Here is a 20,933-nt window from a genome sequence, read left to right as displayed (position 1 = left end):
CTGATTTTGTCTATGTTTTTGTGTGAAACATCCTGTTGAACTGTGCATAACTCTTGTGTGACCTTGATACTGAGTGTGCAAAGCACATTCCGTAACTTTCCACTGCTGATACTCCCTACGCAGAGTATATATAAAGCCCCGACGCAGCTGCGCGTTAGGGCACGACTGAGAATAAACCAGATTGATTTAACTCATGTGGTTTGCTCTCTTTTTGTCCTCGGAGTACTCCTTGTAACGCATCTGAACAGCACACAGCGCAATCCTAACAGTGGTGTAGTGGTTAGCACTGTCACCTCACAGCAAGAAGGTCCAGGTTCGAGCCCTGTGGCCAATGAGGGCCTTTCTGTGCAGAGTTTGCATGTTCTCCCCGTGTCTGCGTGGGTTTCCTGCGGGTGCTCCAGTTTTCCCCACAGTCCAAGGACATGCAGGTTAGGTTAACTGGTGACTCTAAATTGACCATAGGTGTGAATGTGAGCGTGAATGGTTGTCTGTGTCTATGTGTCAGCCCTGTGATGACCTGGCGACTTGTCCAGGGTGTACCCCGCCTTTCACCCGCAGTCAGCTGGGATAGGCTCCGGCTTGCCTGCGACCCTGTAGAACAGGATAAAGTGGCTAGAGATAATGAGATGAGATGTTGTGGAAAGACCTGAAGCGAGCAGTTCATGTGAGGAAACCCACCAACATCCCAGAGTTGAAGCTGTTCTGTACGGAGGAATGGGCTAAAATTCCCCCAAGTAGGTGTGCAGGACTGATCAACAGTTACCAGAAACATTTAGTTGCAGTTATTGCTTCACAAGGGGGTCACACCAGATACTGAAAGTAAAGGTTCACATACTTTTGCCACTCACAGATATGTAATATTGGATCATTTTCCTCTGTAAATAGATGACCAAGTATAATATTTGTGTCTCATTTGTTTAACTGGGTTCTCTTTAACTACTTTTAGGACTTGTGTGAAAATCTGATGTTTTAGGTCATATTTATGCAGAAATATAGAAAATTCTAAAAGGTTCACAAACTTTCAAGCACTACTGTATCCTGTACACCCCCCGCTCGATCAGGGGAAGGCTGTGGTGCATCAGTGTTGGAGCCAAATTTAGTTTCCTTAGTTTAGACTCTTACTTTGGTTAAGATTTGCTGGCCTTGGACCATGGACTTTTATTTTGACATAGCCTTTGGTCACCTGACCAGGTAAAAATGGCTGCCTCCCATTTGGTAGTCAGTCTCAGTTAGACAAAGGAAGATGTTGTAGTGATATAGTTTTTTTACCGCTTTAAGCCTGTATTTTTTGGGATTTAGAAACATTGAACTTGGAAAACAAATACTATAGTTTTACTTCTTTGAACCCTTTATTTTGAACCATTATATTTGGATTACCTAGCCTATTTGGAATTACAAACAATTTGGATTTACTTCACTGTGTGCCACCTGCTTGCCTGCCTGCCATTGTCCCCTTCTCCTTGCTTGCTTGCCATTGCCTCTCTCCCTCTGTCTGCTTGCTACTTACCTGCTTGCGACCTGCTTACCTGTTTGCCTCCATCTTGAACATCTTCCACCATCTTGAACAAAGTATGAACAACAGCTGAACAGTGTTTTAAGATAAGCGTGTGACAACTATACACCATCTACCCTTTGAATTTTAACTGAATTGAAACTGACACTCACAATCAGAGCAACAAAACGGTTGCCCTGCCTCCTTGTGGAAGCACTGATTCCCTGCCTTCCCTTCCATGCCTACAGACCTGCCCAGGCTTGCTCTTGGTTCTGGTGGACATGGATGAGTTCACCTGTGGAGAGAGAGAGGGGGTTAATGGTGGCAAAGACATAGAAGGAGAAGGGAAAGTAGGAACACAAGGACAGACACGAGCATGGGGAGCAGGTTTCAGGGGAATTGGCCCCCATTTCTGCAGGGGTGGGGTGGGGTAGGGGATGGGCATGGAGAGGGAGGTGGAGAAGGAGAAAATGAAAGTGAGAGAGAGAGAGAGAGAGAGAGGGCAGAGAAATTGTGCTTCCAGAAATGCCATCAGGTGATTCTCAGCCAGCCAAACTGCCTTTCCCAGTGATGTCGTTCAGTGGCACCTCATTGACATCTCGCTCAGCAGCTGGGTGATGAACTGCTACAGTGTCACTCGCTCGATGATGGACTTGATGTTGCACTTGCCGGCCAGCAAGCACTGTCGGCAGGCGTCTTGGAGCAGTTGTGCAAGCACAAATGGCCGGCCCACTTTGCCATATGCCAGCGAGTGGAAGTGCTCTTCTGGGCCATGGCCAACCCGCTGTAGGATGGCTCGCTTCAGGTGGGGGTACTCCAGCATGTTGGTGGCCAGGAGCTTCTGAAATGTGAGCTGGGCTTCCCCTGACAGGATCAGCAATAGATGAGCCACCTATCGTGAGGTTGGCCATGAGCTCGCCTCCGCAACACACTCAAACAGCTCGAGGAAGGCATCGGGATTGTCCTGTGGCCCCATCTTCACCAGCTGGACAAGCAATTTAGCCTCAGGAATGACTGCTGGAGCACCCATAGACTAATCCAGCTCCATGTCACCTGGTGGTCTTCTGCTTGGGCTTTGAGCAGATCCTGGAAGCACCAGCCCTGGTCTACTGCCAGTGCAACAAGGGTGTGCTGCTGGTACTAGAGGTGGTTGGCAAGTGTTTGAAGGAGCTCTCTGACTGGTTCGGACTCCATGGCAGTGTTTGTTCCTCAGTCCTGGGTTTCGGCACCAGTGTAACATCTCCCTAACTTGTGGGAGCTGGAAGCAGGCTTCAGAACAGATGTGTTCTTTTTATTTTTAACTTTACAGTGACAACATGTAAATACATGCATGCACGCACGCACACACACACACACACACACACACACACACCAGGGCTTTACATTAGCACCCGCCAAATGCAGGTAAAATTCGGCTTTGGCGGGTAATGATTTTAGTCCCACTAGCTACTTTGGCGGGTGGTTTATTCTGTGGTATGACAATATATTTTAATTGTAGTTTTCTCTGAAGGCATCTGATATAATAAATGCATTGCAATGTAATATTATGCACCTACAACTCCCATGAGCACCTGCATAAACATTCTGACAATATGTTAGAATTGTTTAGAATGGTCGTTAACGTTTCTGTGGCAGCAGGGGCATGGCCAAGCAGCAGTCTGTGAATGGGGGTCGGGGAAGGTAAGTGGCTAAGTCATTACACCTGGTGTCAATTAGTGTGTGTGTGTTTTGTGCGCAGGTCAAGAACGTACTGGATTTCATTTTTACTCGGTGAAGGTCCCTCCTCCCAATTTTCCCGCAGCACATCCAGAATGCCACGCGGCTTACGCCCATATAATAATTCAAAGGGAGTAAACCCTGTGGAGGCTTGTGGGACCTCTCGTACTGCGTAGGATTACTATTGCAACAACACATCATCAGTAGGTTAAAACTAACCTGTCTCACGATGGTCTAACCCCAGCTCACATTCCCTTATCATCACGTCTAGGCGGGATTCTGACTTAGAGGCGTTCAGTCATAATCCCACAGATGGTAGCTTCACACCAGTGGCTCCTCAGCCAAGCACATGCACCAAATGTCTGAACCTGCATCACTCGGTACAGTCTATCTCTAATAATGGCAAAATAGGGGAAGGTTGATGCCGTGCTCGGCTGAAGAGTTTGACCATCGATTACTCTCACTTGGTCAAACACATGCCGCAGAGTCTCGTCCCGCGACTGCTCTAACGGGAAATCCCCAAGGGACTACCCGAGAGGGGGAGGAGGAGCAGGTTGCTCCTCACTCTGACGCGGTATTGACGTGGATGGCTCTGCGACAGCTTCTCCAGCCAATGCCACACTGGGATCTTCCCATGACCTACTAAGGCAGGACCCACTACGTGTTAAATACTCCATTAATTCTTTAAATCCCGGCCAATCAGTTCCCAAGATCAATGAGTGGGTAAGATGAGGACTAACCGCCGCCTTTATTCTATGCGTTTAGCCCTGGAATAGAATATGGACAGACACTAGCGGGTAATGGTGAACATCCCCATGCACACACAACACCTTCACTGCTTGTGCTCCCCCCAATGCCTCACCTTGCACCAGGCGCTGGTGAATTGAGGTCTGATTACAACCGGAATCCACCAAAGCGTGATATGTATCCCCTTGAATACTCACTGGTATGCGATATGTTCCGGCCTGATCGGGGGTGGTTTCTGGCGCATCGGGGATCCGGATGACAGCACCCACCTCCCTTGCAGAGCTCTGACTCTGGAGATGGTCCGATTCCCCGCCGCGCCAGCACACCGGCCCAGGCTTTCCCTCTGCACTGGTGTAATGGGTGTCACTCACCTGAGGGGGAGACAACACAGACACAGAAGAGGGAGATGGGAGGACATCACGGGTGCGACGGGCTGACTGGGGAGGAGCCAGCCGCCACCTTCGTGGCAGGGGAACGGGGTGGAGAGGGGGACGAGAGAGAGAGAGGGAAGAGAAGCGAGGGGAGATGCCTCACCTGCCTGCCATCAGAGCCGCCTCCAGATGGTCCTCTGCCAGCTCAATGGCTCATTCCAGCGACGCCGGGCGGTGACACTGGACCCATTCTGCCATTCCTTCCAGAAGTTGAGAGATAAACTGCTCCAGTGCCACCAGATCGATGATCTCCTCGGTGTCACGGTCTTCTGCCCTCAGCCACCGCTGGCAGGCATCCCAGAGTTGCTGGCCAAATGCAAATGGCCGGCTGACCTCCTCCAGTGTCAGCGTCCGGAAGCGCTGATGGTGTCGCTCCGGGGAGTGGCCGAGCCACTGCAGTATGGCTTTCTTTAGGCCCGCATAGACCAGCCGGCTGTCAGCAGGGAGCTGCTGTGCTGCTAGCTGCACCTCGCCAATCAGGAGCGGGAGGAGGCACGCCTCGGCTGCTTGCTCAAAGAGAGTGAGGAACACTTCCGGATAGTCCTGCTGTCCCATCTTCATGAGGGTGGCGGCAGCGGTGGCCGATGGCCCGGCTGGCATGAGCAGGTGCCAGAACACCTGGCGATCTTCCTGCTGGGCCAGCAGCAAGGCTTCGAAGAGCTGCTGCTGTTCCTTCCGGAGGGTGATCAGCGCTTGATGCTGGTTCTGCTTGGTGGTAGCGAGGGCAAGGATGAGCTCTTCAAAAGGGGAGGACTCCATGGGGTGGTTATCTTCTGTGTCCCGGGTTTCAGCACCACTGTAGTAATCCCTGATGTGGGTGGGGCACAGAAGCACGGCAGGTGAAAGTTAGTGTTCACACAGGCACTTTATTTTGCTGTTTTCCTTAGCTTTTCAGGTTTTCTCAGTCACACACACAACACACACATGTTCTGGTCAGGGGGATGATTCTTCTCTGCTCTCCCCCTCCCTTTATACTCCATCCCTGCAACAAACAAGCAAAAACACACACACACACACACACACACACACACACACACACACACACTAATTGACACCAGGTGTAATGACTTAGCCACTTACCTTCCCCGACCCCGCCCTCCATTCACAGACTGCTGCTTGGCCACACCCCCACTGCCACAGTCTCAGATAAAATCAGTGATACGGTAACCTGCGGTTAATGAACAAAGCAACAAAGTTGCTGATGACTGACAAGTGCACTATGTGGCAGCATATAGCTGGAGTTTCAAACCCTGCTGCTCAGGAAGAAAGGGGCAGAGATGAGCAGGGCCAGAGCAGCATTTTAAAATCACTGAGGTCCATGATGCGCAAAGCGCGCACCGAAAAAATGTCGACATATTTAAATGAGAGGGGTGAATTACACACCACACAAGAGATCTCATCTCATCTCATTATCTCTAGCCACTTTATCCTGTTCTACAGGGTCACAGGCTAGCTGGAGCCTATCCCAGCTGACTACGGGCAAAAGATGGGGTACACCCTGGACAAGTCACCAGGTCATCATACGGCTGATACATAGAGACAGACAACCATTCACACTCACTGTCAATTTAGAGTCACCAGTTAACCTAACCTGCATGTCTTTGGACTGTGGGGAAACCAGAGCACCCGGAAGAAACTCACGCGGACACGGGGAGAATATGCAAACTCCGCACAGAAAGGCCCTCGCCGGCCACGGGGCTTGAACCCGGACCTTCTTGCTGTGAGGTGACAGCGCTAACCACTACACCACCATGCCACCCAGATTGGCTAGTTCATAGCAACATCGAAAATACCATGTACTGCGAAGACTGTAGAAAGTATGGCAAAGACAGGCACCAGTAATTTTAAACTCGAAACTATAAAGGACCACGAAAAGTCAAATGCACACATCGGTACTATAACATCAAAACCTGTGAAGACAGCTGGTTCACTACAGGACAGCATTGCTTTCAGTCCCTGGCTGTCATGAATTCGGCTGAGCTGGAGAGGATGGAGCTGCTGTTTAGAAACATTCAGGCAATTGTAAAGAAGTTGATCCCACCCCAGCTATCAACTTATGGCCTGCTGGAAGCCTCAGGTCATGAAGACCATTTTTCATGGACCATTCAGACTCTTCCAATGATGAATGTAATGAGGACATTTAATGTCTCTCTCTACACATGTTCACTCACACACACACACACACACACTATTAATAGATAATGCATAATATACATAATAATACTTGATAATACACATAATACTTGCATATCAAAACATCAAAAGTTTTTCAATGATAAATGTTTTGAATTGGACTTTTAATATTAGAATCAGTTCAGTTGTACTGAATGTTATTTTTCATATTATACGATATTTCATATTGTAAGGGGCTTGAATTTGAGTTCAATAAACAGAATACTCTGTTTATATTTTTGTCTGAATTGGTTCCATGTTTTCATATAGGGAGCTACCTTAACAGCACTGAATACTTGAGTGCTACTGTAGAGATACATTATACGCTGCCATTCATAATTAAATCTAGATCTTCCGAACTTTAACACATCATGGTGAAGAAAAAACTACGATTTCCTGGCAACAAAATTGTGGCTAGTGAAAAGGCTGAATGGCTAGTGACTCAGGAAAACCACTAGCCACAGTGGCCAGTGAGGAAAAAGTTAATGTAAAGCCCTGACTGACACATATATACACACACACACAGGGTGATGCTGCTCTCTCTTGTTCTTGATTGTCTGAAAGACACACGGAGACACAGGTTAACTCTCTGGAGTCCAGAGCTTCGCTGGTGAAGCTTGACAGGTTTAGAATGAGTAGGTCATGTATTTAGATAAATATCTTCACGAGTTTTTATCATGCAAGCATGATAAACAAATTGACAAAAACTTTATACTTTGCACTTTCCTATGTACCAACTGCCAAATAATATTATCATTTTTAAATTACCTAAATTAGATGAAACATAAAACTTGTCACCTTACTCAGTCACACCAGAGTCAGAGCGCTGAGCCCACTTACATGTTCATAAAAGACTATTCACATGGTAATTGCCTGATAATCTCTTTCGGTTTCAATTGGTTTCTCTTTCATGGTGGGAATGCCCACTGTAAACAGGATAAAATCTGTCAGACAAAGTTTAAGCTATTTGGAGGTTGCAAGATGGCACGTGGATTTTATGCACTCCGGATGATTCAGGGCAGCGATTCAATTCATGATTCATTTCATGATTCAGGACAGCAATTGAATTTCAGGACAGTGAATCAATTCATGGTCTCGTCTCGTCTCTCGTCTCGTCTTCTTCCGCTTATCCGGGACCGGGTCGCGGAGGCAGCAGTCTAAGCATGGAAGCCCAAACTTCCCTTTCCCCAGACACCTCGGCCAGCTCCTCGGGAAGAACACCGAGGCGTTCCCAGGCCAGCCGAGAGACATAGTCCCTCCAGCGTGTCCTGGGTCTTCCCTGGGGCCTCCTCCTGGGGGGACATGCCTGGAACACCTCCCCAGGGAGGCGTCCAGGAGGCATCTGAATAAGATGCCCGAGCCACCTCAGCTGGTTCCTCTCGATGTGGAGGAGCAGCGGCTCTACTCCGAGCTCCTCCCGAGTGACTGTGCTTCTCACCCTATCTCTAAGGGAGCGCCCAGCCACCCTGCGAAGGAAACTCATTTCAGCCGCTTGTATCCGCGATCTTGTTCTTTCTGTCATTACCCAAAGCTCATGACCATAGGTCAATTCATGGTTCAATTCATTATTCAGGACAGTGATTCAACTCAATCTTGAGAACTGCAACACTGATGATGAGCAGTGCCTTTTTTTTTTAACTTCGACCCGATCCAGCCAAAGATCAACTCAAGTAAGTGTAAATATTTCTATTTATTATGAGTAGATCAGTTGATACTGTATGTGTTCGCTGCAGTGCATGCACAGGAAAAATGACTGAGCAATTTTTCCAGAGTTAAAAGTATTTTCCTCAAAAATAGTTAATTTTGCTCCATTTAGAGTTTAGACAGTAAAATTTGGAGTGGGTGCAAAATTAGAGTAATTGAGTAACAGAGTTGGCTGTGGCTCTGACCTGAGTAAAATGGTACAAGAGTTAATTTCAAGACACACTGAATAGAGTCAAATACCAAAATAAAGTCAAATACCAGATAAATGAAGCTGTTGTAAAAAAGCAGTTTTAGAACAGTGTTCGAATGTGTGAAAAAACATTTCCTTACCCATTGTGACTTGAACTGATGGGATGAAGAGTTGACCTGATGGGATTAAGAGTTAGCAGTGGGAGGGGGTTTTTACTCTTCTCATGGAATGGAATGGAAATTTTTACCCTTTTCATTGAATACCCCTCCCACTGCCAACCCTTTATCCCAAAGCAATAGGACATAATTTTTTTTGATGGCCAGTTAATTGTCCAAATCAATGGGGCAGATTTAAGTTTCTGTGCTTTATACATTCCTAAGACTGAACAGAATCACCTCAAGTGATCAAAATGGTTTGTCACAATCGGTAAGGTAATGCTTTTTCACACATTCCAACACATTTTAACCCTCTAGAGCAGGGGTGTCAAACCTGATCCATAAAGGGCCTTGTGGCTGCAGGTTTTCATTCCAGCCATGCAGCAGCACACCTGACTTGGCTCATTCAATCAACTGAACTGTCTTCACACAGTCAAATACTTGCAGCCACACCCACCCTTGATTAAAGGGTGGGTGTGTCAGTTGATTGAATAAGCCAAATCAGGGTGCTGCTGCATGGCTGGAATGAAAACCTGCAGCCACACGGCCCTTTATGGATCAGGTTTGACACCCCTGCTCTAGAGTCTGAGGGTATTTTCTGGCACTCTAATGATTTTGGCATGCTCAGATTTTGTTGTCAGTTTCAACAAATTTAAGCAGTATTTTCAAAGTCATATGACTTTTTTTTGCATTCAGCACAAGTTCAGCTACAATAATATCTATCTAGTGTGTATGTCATGATAGTACGTTTAAAAAATAACAGATAAATGAAGATGTTGTAAAGCAGTTTTAATGGTGTGTGTGTGCGTGTGTGTCTTGCAGTCACAGCTGAGGGTTTATATGATGGGAGGAAGCAGAGAGAAGGAGAGCTTCCCTGCACACCAGTTTGTGTGTGCGCATGCATGCTCATTTAAGCTGAAAAGCGTAAATAAGTGTTTTGGAATTCACCCACCTGTCACAGTGTGCTAGTGTTCCGCCCCACTGCAGGGACCATTACACTGGTGCCAAAACCTGAAGTGAACCGCTGACAGGGGGTTCTCCCCATTTAAAGACTTCATCCATGCCCTCTGTGCCACCCAACTGAGCAAGCACCAGTTGCTGGCTGCACTGCACAATGAACAGGAACAGCACTTTGAAGCACTGCCACAGGCCCAACAAGAGGATTGCCAAGTGTTTCAAAAGCATGCTCGCATCAGAAGGTACCCTGGCTGCAGTGTCAGCGGGCTGCCCCCAGGTCATGCTGATGAAGATGTGGCCCCATGCTGACCCGAAGGCTTTCCTCACTTGCTTTGAGCAAGCTGCAGAGGCATGGGGTGGCCAGTCAAGCAGGGAGCAGCACACCTACTGCCGCTCTCAACCATGAAAACACAGCTTGTCGCACAACAACTACCTCTGGACAGCAGGCTGGAGTATCCTGCCATAAAGTGAGCCATAATGCAGCGTGTTGGCTGCACCCTCAAGGAACATCAGTGCTTCCATGCACTGACTCTGGAGGAGGTCGGCCAGCCCCTTGCATTCAGCCAGCAGCTCCGGGAAGCCTGCCGGTGGTGGCTGAGGGCAGAAGATTGCAATGATGAGGGGATCATTGATGCAGTGGAGCTGGAACAACTCCTTGCTCATCTGCCAGGAGGAACAGTGGAGTAGGTCCAGTGCCACCAGCCAGCATTGCTGGATCATGCCATTGCCTTGGCAGAGGTCCACCTGGGGCACTTCTGGTGGCAGGTGGGCATCCTGCCTCTTCTCTCTATCTCTTGCTCTCTTCATCCATCCCCTTCCCTGTTCCTGCACCATAGAAACAGGGGCCGACCCCCTCCCCCGCAGCCAGCTCACCAAGTTTGTGAGTGCCCCTCCCCCTTCCCCTTGTGTGTCTGTGTCTGCTCCCCTGTAGGCAAGTGGTCCCCATGCCACTTGGGCAGAGGTGAGGCCCAGGCTGGTGCTGTGCAGAGCCTGGGCACTTCTAGGACTAGTGCCATACAATGGAGGTGGGGCAGTGGTCCAGATCCCCAATGTGCCAGAGAACACCCCCAATCGAGCTGGAGTATACCACATACTGGTGAGTATCCAAGAGGGTACATACCATGTGTTGGTGGATTCGGGCTGTAATCAGACCTCATTCTGCTAAAGCTTGGTGCAAGGTGAGACATTGGGTACAGCATGTTTGGTGAAGGTTCTGTGTGTGCACAGAGATGTTCACAAGTACCCACTGGTGGTTGTCCAGATCCAATTTCAGGGGAAAGAGCATAGTGTGCCTCACTCATCTACTAATTCTGGGAACAGATTAGCCAGAGTTTAAGGATTTCATGGAGTGAGTAGTGGTGAGTCGGTCCTGCAGTAAAGTGTCAAGGGGGGATTCTAGCATAGTGTTTGACTGGGGAGGCTGTCCCAGAGCCATCTATGTCAGCTCTGCATCATAGTGACATGGAGAGTGGGGAGCACCACACCACCCCCTTCTCGCAGGGATTTCCCAGAGGATTTTCCTCCAGAGTGGGGTGGGATGAGACTTTGTGGAATGCTTTTCACAAAGTGAGAGAACATAATGGTCAAACCCTTCAGCGCAAAATTGCATTTGCCTGCCCATACTTTTCAATAATTAAGGATAGACTATCAAGTATCAAGTGATGCAGGATACTCAGACTGGTGAAAAGTGACACAGTTGTTGGTCCTGAAGAGCCGAAGAGGGAACTCGTATTCCATGTGGCTCATTATAACCCTATGGCAGGACTTCTATGACAAGATAAAACATTATCTCACAGTTCATTTCTACTGTACAGGGATTCATGGAAACGTCCACAGGTGGTGTGCACCATGTCGTGAATGCCAGCTGGTGAATCCAGTGGCCATGCCAAAAGTGCCATTGTGCCCTCTTCCCCTAATCGAGAACCCCTTTGAAAGAATTGGGATGGATCTCATCAGGCCATTAGATTGGTCGGCATGAGGACATCACTTTATTTTAGTCCAAGTGGATTATGCAATGCGATACCCAGAAGCAGTACCGCTGCATAGCATTTCCACATGCAATGTCACAGAGGCACTGTTTTAAATTATCTGGATTTGGAAAGAAGTCCTGACTGACCAAGGCACTACGTTTATGTCACACACCCTTTGGAAGCTCTGAGTTATTGGGGGTTAAATTAATCCATACAAGTGTTCATCATCCACAAAGAGCCAGCTTGGTCAGGCGATTTAACCAAACCCTAAAGAACTTACTTTGAAAGTTTGTGTGAGAAGAAACTCATAACTAGGATAAATGGCTCAAGCCCCTGTGATTTGCTGTACAAGAGGTCCCACAAGCCTCCATGGGGTTTTCCCCATTTTAATTATTGTACATAAGCTGCATGTAAGTCCTAGACAACAAAGGCAAAAATTGTCAGGCGGGACCTTCTAATAGTAAAAATTGTGGGAGTTCACACCAGGAGATAAAGTTCTCATATTCTTGCCCACATAGAGCTCTAAATTGCTCGCCAAGTGGCAAGAGCCTTTCAAGGTCACACGGTGAGTTGGGGATGTTGACCCTGAGGTTAAGTAAATTGATAGGGGCGGGGCCCTACAGATATACCACTTCTGTCTGCTGAAAGTATGAAACAAGGGGGTCCCTGTAGCATTGGTGATGGTAGTGGTGGAGAGGGAGGAGCTTGGACCAGAGGTAAAAACAAATGTAGCCAATCAATCCACCCTGGTCCCCTGTGGAGACCACCTCTCGCCATCCCAACTTGCAGAGGTTGCCAAGTTGCAAGTGGAATTTCCTGATATGTTCTTGCCCCTTCCTGGTCAAACACACCTTGTAGAACACCACATTGAGATGCCCCCAGTGGTGGTGGTGTACAGTCATCCATACTGCTTACCCGAACACAAAAAAAGCGTAATTCAGGACGAACTCAAGGCCATGGTCGAAATGGGAATAGTCAAGGAGTTGCACAGCACCTGGAGCAGCCCGGTGGTCTTGGTCCCCAAGGCCAATGGGTTGGTCCAGTTCTGTGTAGACAACAGAAAAGTCAATGCGATGTCTAAATTTGATGCATACCCAATGCCTTGCATTGACGAATTATTCAATCAGTTAGGCATGGCTTATTTTTATTCAACACTGGATTTAACAAAGGGATATTGGCAGATCCCTTTGACTCCCCTACCCAGCAAAAAAATAGCCTTTTCCACCCTGTTCAGTTTACACCAGTTTGTCACTGTTCCATTCAGGTGATTTGGGGCCCCAACGACATTCCATCGGCTCATGGACAACGTTCTGTGCCTGCACGCTGCCTATGCCACGGCCTACCTTGTTGACATCATCATATATAGTAATGATTGGCCGTAGCCTGTAAAACATCTTAGGACTGCTCTAGAGTCATTGAGGTATGCAAAACTTATAGCTAACCCAAAGACATGTGCAATTGGGTGGGTGGAAGTACAGTATCTGGGTTTCCATTTGGGTCATAGACAGGTGCATCCCCAAATTGACAAGACTGCAGCCATTATGAGCTGTCTGAGGTTCAAGACCAAAAAGTGGATGAGAAATTTCCTGGGGCTGGCTACCTATTATTGTAGATTTGTGCCTAACTATTCAGACATCACCAGCCTGCTGACTGATCTCACTAAAAAGGGGGCATCAGATCCGGTCCAGTGGACAGAGCCATGCCAACAGGCTTTCACCCAGGTAAAGGCTGCACTGTATGGTGGGCCACTATGACACTCCTCTGACTTCTCTCTCCCTTATATTTTGCAGACTGATGTGTCAAACAGAGGGCTAGGGGGCATTTTGTCCCAGATGGTGGAGGGGGAGGAGTGCCTGGTGCTGTACATTAGTCACAAACTCTCGGTGTGTGACACTAAGTACAGTACCATTGAGAAGGAGTGTCTGGCCATCAAGTGGGTGGTCTTCACCCTCTGGTACTACCTGCTGGGGCACTCTTTCAGTCTCTGTTCAGATCATCCCCCGATCCAGTGGCTCCACTGCATGAAGGATGCCAAAGCATGGATCACGCTCTGCAGCTTTTCAATTTCGAGGTGGTCCACAGGCTGGGGGTACAGATGGTGGTACCTCTCCTACCGGGGGTGGGGGGGGAGTCAGCTGCAGGCTGGACAACTCCCCAGCCTGAGTCAGGCGGAGGAGATATGTGGCAGCGGGCCGTTTTCGAGGCCAGGGAAGGTGAGTGGCAAAGTGATCACACCTGTGTCTTATTAATGATGTGTGTGTGTTGTGTTTGTCATGTGTGTGTTGTGTTCGTTGTGTGTGTATGTGTGTTGCAGTGACAGCTGAGGATTTATATGATGGGAGGAAGCAGAGAGGAGAAGAGCTGTCCTGCATGCCAGTGTGTGTGCGCGCACATATGTGTGTTTGGAATTGACCCACCTGTGACAGTGCTTCAGCGTTCCACCCCACTGCAGGGACCATTTTATATATACAAAAAAAATAGTGCTAACCCCCCAAAAATTCATTTCAATTCCAGCTTGTAATGCAACAAAACAGGACAAACACCAAGGGGGATGAATACTTTTGCAAGATTATCGAGAGAGAGAGAGAGAGTCATGATCCGCCCCGGACTTCCACTCCGGAGATTTACTATCTCCCAGTTCAGCTCAATCCGGATCTGGGACGGGACTTCCATCTTGCCGGCATTCACTTCCTGGTCTGCTCTGCTGTGTATAAATGGGCTGTTCTCAGAAGGGAACTTTGCCAGAATGTCTTGTCTGTTTCTCATGTCTTCTCTGTGCCATTTTTTTTTTTTGCTTCCTGGATTTTTGCTTTCTGTTTTGCCTGGTCTTATCCATAGTTCTTTGCACTCATGTTTTGACAGTTTTTCATGTTTTTGCACTACATTTTTTGTCTCCAGTTTTTGTCAGAACTATTTTTCATGTTTTTTTTCATATTAGCTCTTTGTCTACCTCGTTGGTGGCTGGATTATTTTTGCTATTTTTGTTCGTTGACTCTTTTTGGACTTTAAATAAATCTTTTTTTATTCATTGAATTTTCTGGTTTGTGTTCTGCTATTGGATCCTAACTCACCACATCTTGCCACCCTTAACAGTACGTTCTGGCCAACATGGGTCCAGCAGAACTTAACCATCTGAGAATGGCTATGCAGCAGCAAGGAGCCCTCCTCGGGACCCACCAACAGGAACTCAGGCAGATCACTCAGAACCTGGCCACCCTGTCCGACTCACTCAACCTCCTAGCCACACAACTCCAGCACTCCCAAGCCATGCCTACCCCTGCCCAGCCATCTCTTTCTTCACCTCCTGCCACCACCGCTCTCCACAAACCAAGATTCCCTTCGCCTCAGCCCTACAGTGGAGAAGCAGGTACCTGCAGATCTTTTTTGTCAGTGTTCACTGATCTTGGAGCTTCAACCTCTGGCTTTCCCCACAGAATGTTCCCAAGTAGCCTATACCATCACACTCCTTACTGGCAAGGCCAGGGAATGGGGGACAGCTGTCTGGGACACTGATGCGCCCTGTTGTTCCAGCTTCAAGGAATTCTCTGAGGAAATTAGGTGAACATTCAACCACTCTCTGTCCAGCTGGGAGGCAGCAAGAGAGCTCATGGAGCTGTGGTAGGGGTCCCGATCTATCTCAGATTATGCCATCGAGTTTCGGACGTCGGCAGCATAATGCGGTTGGAACGAGAGTGCCCTGGTCGACACGTTCCTACTCGGCTTATCCAAAACCATCAAGGATGAACTCATCTCACGGGAACTGCCGTCGGACCTCTTCAGCCTGATGGACCTTGCCAATCCTATTGACATGCAGGTCCAACAATGGAGGAGAGAGAGGAACCACCGCAACTTCAACCCCTCTCCACAGCCCGCCTCATCCATCGAACCCATGCAGGTAGATTGGGTATGGGTGTCAGCGGAGGAATGACTGCGCCGATGGAGCACGGGGGCTTGTTTCTACTGCAGTCAGCAGGGACACATCTGCTGAGCCTGCCTGCTAAAAGGACGAGCCCACCAGTGAATCAAGGGGCCCTGGTGGGTAATGCTCAGAACCAGTCCCCTGCTGGCCAACTGTTGATCCCTGTCATCATCACTCCCAACAATCAGCATCACCATCTTCAGGCGCTCGTCGACTCAGGGGCAGACAGGAACCTGATCTGCTCCGCCACTGCCAAGGATCTCGGAATCCCGTTACTCGCCCTCGAGGTCCATCTCACCGTCCTGACACTCAATGGCACTGGCTTGACCCACCATCACTCACCGCACCACCCCGTTCACCCTAAGGATTTCAGGCAATCACTCCGAAACTATACAACTTCACGTCATGAACAACCCTCACATTCCTGTTATTCTTGGATTACCCTGGTTGATGCAGCACAACCCCCACTTAAACTGGACTGACCACACCATCTTAGGCTGGAGTCCTTCCTGCCTGGCCTCCTGCCTGAATTCCGCTCTGCCTCCTGCCAAACCACCTCAGCCAGCAAGTTTCCTGACCTCTCTCATGTGCCTCCGGAATATCTGGACCTCAAGACTGTCTTCAGTAAGACCCGAGCAGTGTCCCTTCCCCCTCATAGGCCCTATGACTGCAGTATCGACCTCCTGCCAGGGACGGCACCACCCAAAGGATGTCTCTACTCTCTTTCCCTGCTGAGAGACAAGCCATGGAGAAATGCATCACTGAGTCTCTAGCAGCTGGGATCACCTGCCCCTCCTCCTCCCCAGCAGAGGCAGGATTCTTCTTTGTGGAGAAGAAAGACAAGTTGCTCTGCCCCTACATTGACTATCGAGGTCTCAACGCCATCACAGTCAAGAACCGCTACCCACTACTGCTTATGACTACAGCCTTCAAACTACTCCAGGGAGCTAAGGTGTTCACTAAACTGGACTTATGCAATGCCTATCACATAGTTAGGATCAGGGAAGGGGATGAATGGAAGACGGCTTTCAACACCGCCACAGGCCACTATGAGTACCTTGTAGTCCCTTTCAGCCTGACTAACACGCCCTCGGTATTCCAGGCATTGGTTAATGATGTCTTGAAGGACTTTCTTAACACCTTTGTCTTTGTTTACCTGGATGATATCTTGATTTTTTTTCTCGCTCCCTGGAGGAACATCGGGGTCACATCCGGCAGGTTCTTCAGCACCTGCTGGAGAATAAGCTGTTCGTTAAGGCAGAGAAGAGCGAGTTCCACCAAGGCTCTGTCTCATTCCTGGGGTTCATCATTTTACCAGCCAAGATCCAGATGGACCCCCTCAAGCTGGAGGCAGTCACTGACTGGCCCACCCCATCTTTGAGAAGAGAGCTCCAGCGCTTCCTGGGGTTCGCCAACTTTTACAGGTGTTTCATCCACAACTTCAGCATGGTGGCCGGACCTCTCTCAGCCCTGACCTTGACCAAGACCAAGTTCAAGTGGGGGGAGGAAGTAAAGAAAGCCCTTTCCAGTCTCAAGCACAGGTTTACCACAGCACCCATTCTCACCATACCTGATTCTACCAAGCAGTTTATCATCAAGGTTGACACCTCCAAGTCAGGGGTCAGAGTCATCCTATGCCAGAGGGCCAATGACAACAAGGTCCACCCATGTTCCTTCTTCTCCTGCCAGCTATCCCCAGCCGAACGAAACTACGACATCAGGGACCAAGAACTACTGGTCGTGAAACTAGCCTTGGAGGAGTGGATGCACTGGCTCAAGGGGTCTGACCTCACGTTCCTAGTCTGGACCGACCATAAAAACCTGGAGTACCTCAAGTCTGCCAAACGTCTCAACTCTCGTCAAGCCCGTTGGTCTCTCTTCTTCTCCCGATTCAACTTCACACTCTCCTACTGCCCAAGCTCCAAGAATGGCAAACCCAATGCCCTGTCCAGGATGTTCTCTTCCCACCAAGAGGAGTCCAAGCCACCCACGACTATCCTTCCTCCACGCTGCCTGGTGAGAGCCGCTATTCTAGAAGTTGAGATGCTCATGCAGAAGGCCTTGGAGCAGGACCCTGCTGAAGGTAACTCCAACAATATTCCTCGTAACCATCTATTTGTTCCCTGTCATGTGCGAACTCAGGTGCTGCAGTGGGGTCACAGTTCCAAGCTGGCCTGTCATCTGGGAGCTGCCCGAACCCTGGCTCTTATCCAGCAGCGCTTTTGGTGGCTATCCATCAAGAAGGACATCCAGGAGTTCATGGCAGCCTGCAACACATGCTCCTGGAACAAGACAGCCAATCGACCCCGTGCCGGCTTACTAAGACCCCTTCCTATTCCGCATCGACCTTGGTCTCACATCGCCCTGGACTTCATCACAGGACTCCCCAACTCAGGTGGCAATACATGCATCCTCACTGTCCTTGACCATTTTTCTAAGACCGTCCATTTCATTCCTCTGCCCAAGTTCCCCTCAGCCAAAGATACCGCAGAACTACTCATCCACCACATTTTCCACCTACATGGTCTGCCTACCGACATTGTTTCTGACCGGGGTCCTCAGTTCACTGCACAGTTCTGGAGAGCCTTCTGCAAACTCATCAGGGCCACCTGTAGTCTCTCCTCAGGCTTCCACCCACAGACCAACGGCCAGGCAGAACAGGCTAACCAGGCTTTGGAGGTTGCACTCAGGTGCATGGCGTCCAGGGATGCCAATTCTTGGAGCAAGTACCTACCTTGGATTGAATATGCACATAACACTCTCCCTTCCTCTGCCACAGGTCTCTCTCTGTTCCAGTGCTCACTAGGGTACCAACCACCACTGTTCCCCAGCCAGGAGGAGGAGATCGCCATACCATCAGCCCAGGCCTTTATACACTGCTGCAGGAGAACGTGGGCATTGGCCTGGAGAGGACTCATTTGTTACGCACTCACATCCAAGAAGCAGGCCAACAAACATCGCTCCAAGGCACCCACCTACTGAGTGGGTCAACGAGTTATGCTCTCCACACACCACCTACCACTTAGGGCTGTCTCTCGCAAGCTGGCACCCAGGTTCCTTGAACCTTCCTCATCAAGAAGGTAATCAACCTATGTTCCCTTAGACTGGCATTACCACTCAGCAGGCGATGTGTTCACCCCACCTTTCATGTATCACAGTTTAAACCTCTGATTTCCAGTCATATATAACTTGCATGCATGCTAGAATATTTTTGTTTAATGCTCCTTCACTGTAGCATTTACCACCTCCTTTCCAGCCATTCTAGCATTATTAGGTCTGTTTTTGTAAAGTGATATCCACAGTCGGTATTGAAATCTGAATGTAGAATGTTGCTCTATTGTACGTTAGTAGCCATTGTTTGAAAAGTAATTATGCTCTCATTATGCACAAAGGCACTAGTACTTGTGTAGCATGATCATAATGTTTGTGCATGTGCTTTTAAGAATGATTAGTTGTAATAAATGTTTCAATGGTTTAGAAAATGCAAATGCTACAGGGAAAGCCTGTTTTCATATTCTGTATGGAAACCAATGAGAGTCCATTGAACTTCTGGCACCATGAACACCTTTGTGCAGTAAAAGTGAGTGACAAACTGAATCTGTTCATTTCAACAGCCAGCCTCTGCAGGTTCTGGACCTCTTCTCCCTATGGACTTCATTATTTGTTTTGGTGTGAACATGCCTTCCACTGCATTGGGTCTTGTGATAAACCTGTTCTATGTTTCCTGCTTCATTTTTCCTTTGGACCAAATGATGAACATCAGACAACCACTGTCAACACTGTAGGTTCTCATGATCTTCTGCACCAGTCTGTTCCAGGTCAGTCTGATCCTTTACCTTAGCTTGGGCATCTCTACTGCAAGCCAGAACCTTAATCACAAAGTGAAAGAATTTGTTCTACATGGTTTGTGTTAGCATTCCCTCTCTCTCTGGCATTACATCTTTTACTGTACTCAAATTGTCATGGGTAGGACCGTGTTTTTCATGTGGCTCAAAAAGAACATTAGTCGTTGTGCATTTGTTCATCATCTTCTCTAAAATCTACTTCCTGGTCTATTATGTACTAGAATTCTGATCCTGAATTGGTCTATGGTCTGACACATTTGAAGGCAACAGCACTATTGAAACCAGTTCAGACACCATCACTGACTCAAGGATACAGCTCCATCAATTTCTGGACACTTTGGATGCTGTGACAATGACACTGGTATTTCTGGGTTTGACCACAATGCTGACAGTTACCGGCACAATGGTGTGCTACCTGTACCAACACATTAAGAACTAAGAGTGGTAGAATCATCCATTCTCAGTTCCTCCAAAACCAGGCTCGACTCACCATCACTGACCTCATACAAAGATTCCTCTATCTCCTTTGCTCTTTGGGGATATTTCTTGATTTGTCTTGCACATATCATGAATACAGATGTGATTAAAATGTCCTCTGGACAATCTTTAGTGTCTACTCCAGAGCCACTACGTTAAACCTGGGAGTGGGACAGTCTCTGTTTAGGCAGCAGATCGCTAAGCTGTGGGAAAAAAGGCATGACGAACACAGACTGAGTTGTGTTAAAAGACTTTTAAGTAACACTTTCTGTGATGGACATATAACAATTTATTATTACATTAATCGACATACCATGTTATAATCATTCATAAGAAGGTATCACCATTCTAGCACTGTTTTTATTATCTTCTCACAATGGAAATAAAATAATGTTACAAACATTCATGTTAATAATTTTTAATGTGAAAAATAATATCAAATGTAATGCATTTTCATAAATAATTATAACCGAGCGCTTGGTGGCCGGGCCTTTGCCCATGGGGCCCGGCCGGGCTCAGCCCGAAGAGGTGACGTGGGCCCGACCTCCTGTGGGTTCACCACCCACAGAGGTAGCAGTAGGGGACTGGTGCAATGTGCATTGGGTGGCAGTCGAAGGCAGGGGCCTCGACGACCTGATCCCCGGACACAGGGGCTGGCTGTTGGGACATGGAATGTTACTTCGCTGTGGGGGAAAGAGCCTGAGCTTGTGCGGGAGGTTGAGAGGTACCGGCTAGAGATAGTCGGGCTCACCTCCACGCACAGCTTGGGCTCTGGAACCCAGCTCCTCGAGAGGGGCTGGACTCTCCACTTCTCTGGAGTCGCCCATGGTGAGCGGCGGCGGGCTGTTGTGGGCTTGCTTATAGCTCCCCAGCTCAACCGCCACGTGTTGGAGTTTACCCCAGTGAACGAGAGGGTCGCCTCTCTGCGCCTTCGGATTGGGGAGAGGGCTCTTGCTGTTGTTTGTGCCTACGGCCCAAATAGCAGTATAGAGTATCCGGCCTTCTTGGAGTCCCTGGGAGAGGTACTGAGGAGTGCTCAGACTGGGGACTCCATTGTGTTACTGGGGGACTTCAATGCTCACGTGGGAGATGACAGTGACACCTGGAGGGGCGTGGTTGGGAGGAACGGCCTCCCCGATCTGAACCCGAGTGGTGTTT

The sequence above is a fragment of the Neoarius graeffei genome, chromosome 2, assembly GCF_027579695.1.
Source record: "Neoarius graeffei isolate fNeoGra1 chromosome 2, fNeoGra1.pri, whole genome shotgun sequence".
NCBI lineage: Eukaryota > Metazoa > Chordata > Actinopteri > Siluriformes > Ariidae > Neoarius > Neoarius graeffei.
This window is presented reverse-complemented; position numbering follows the sequence as displayed.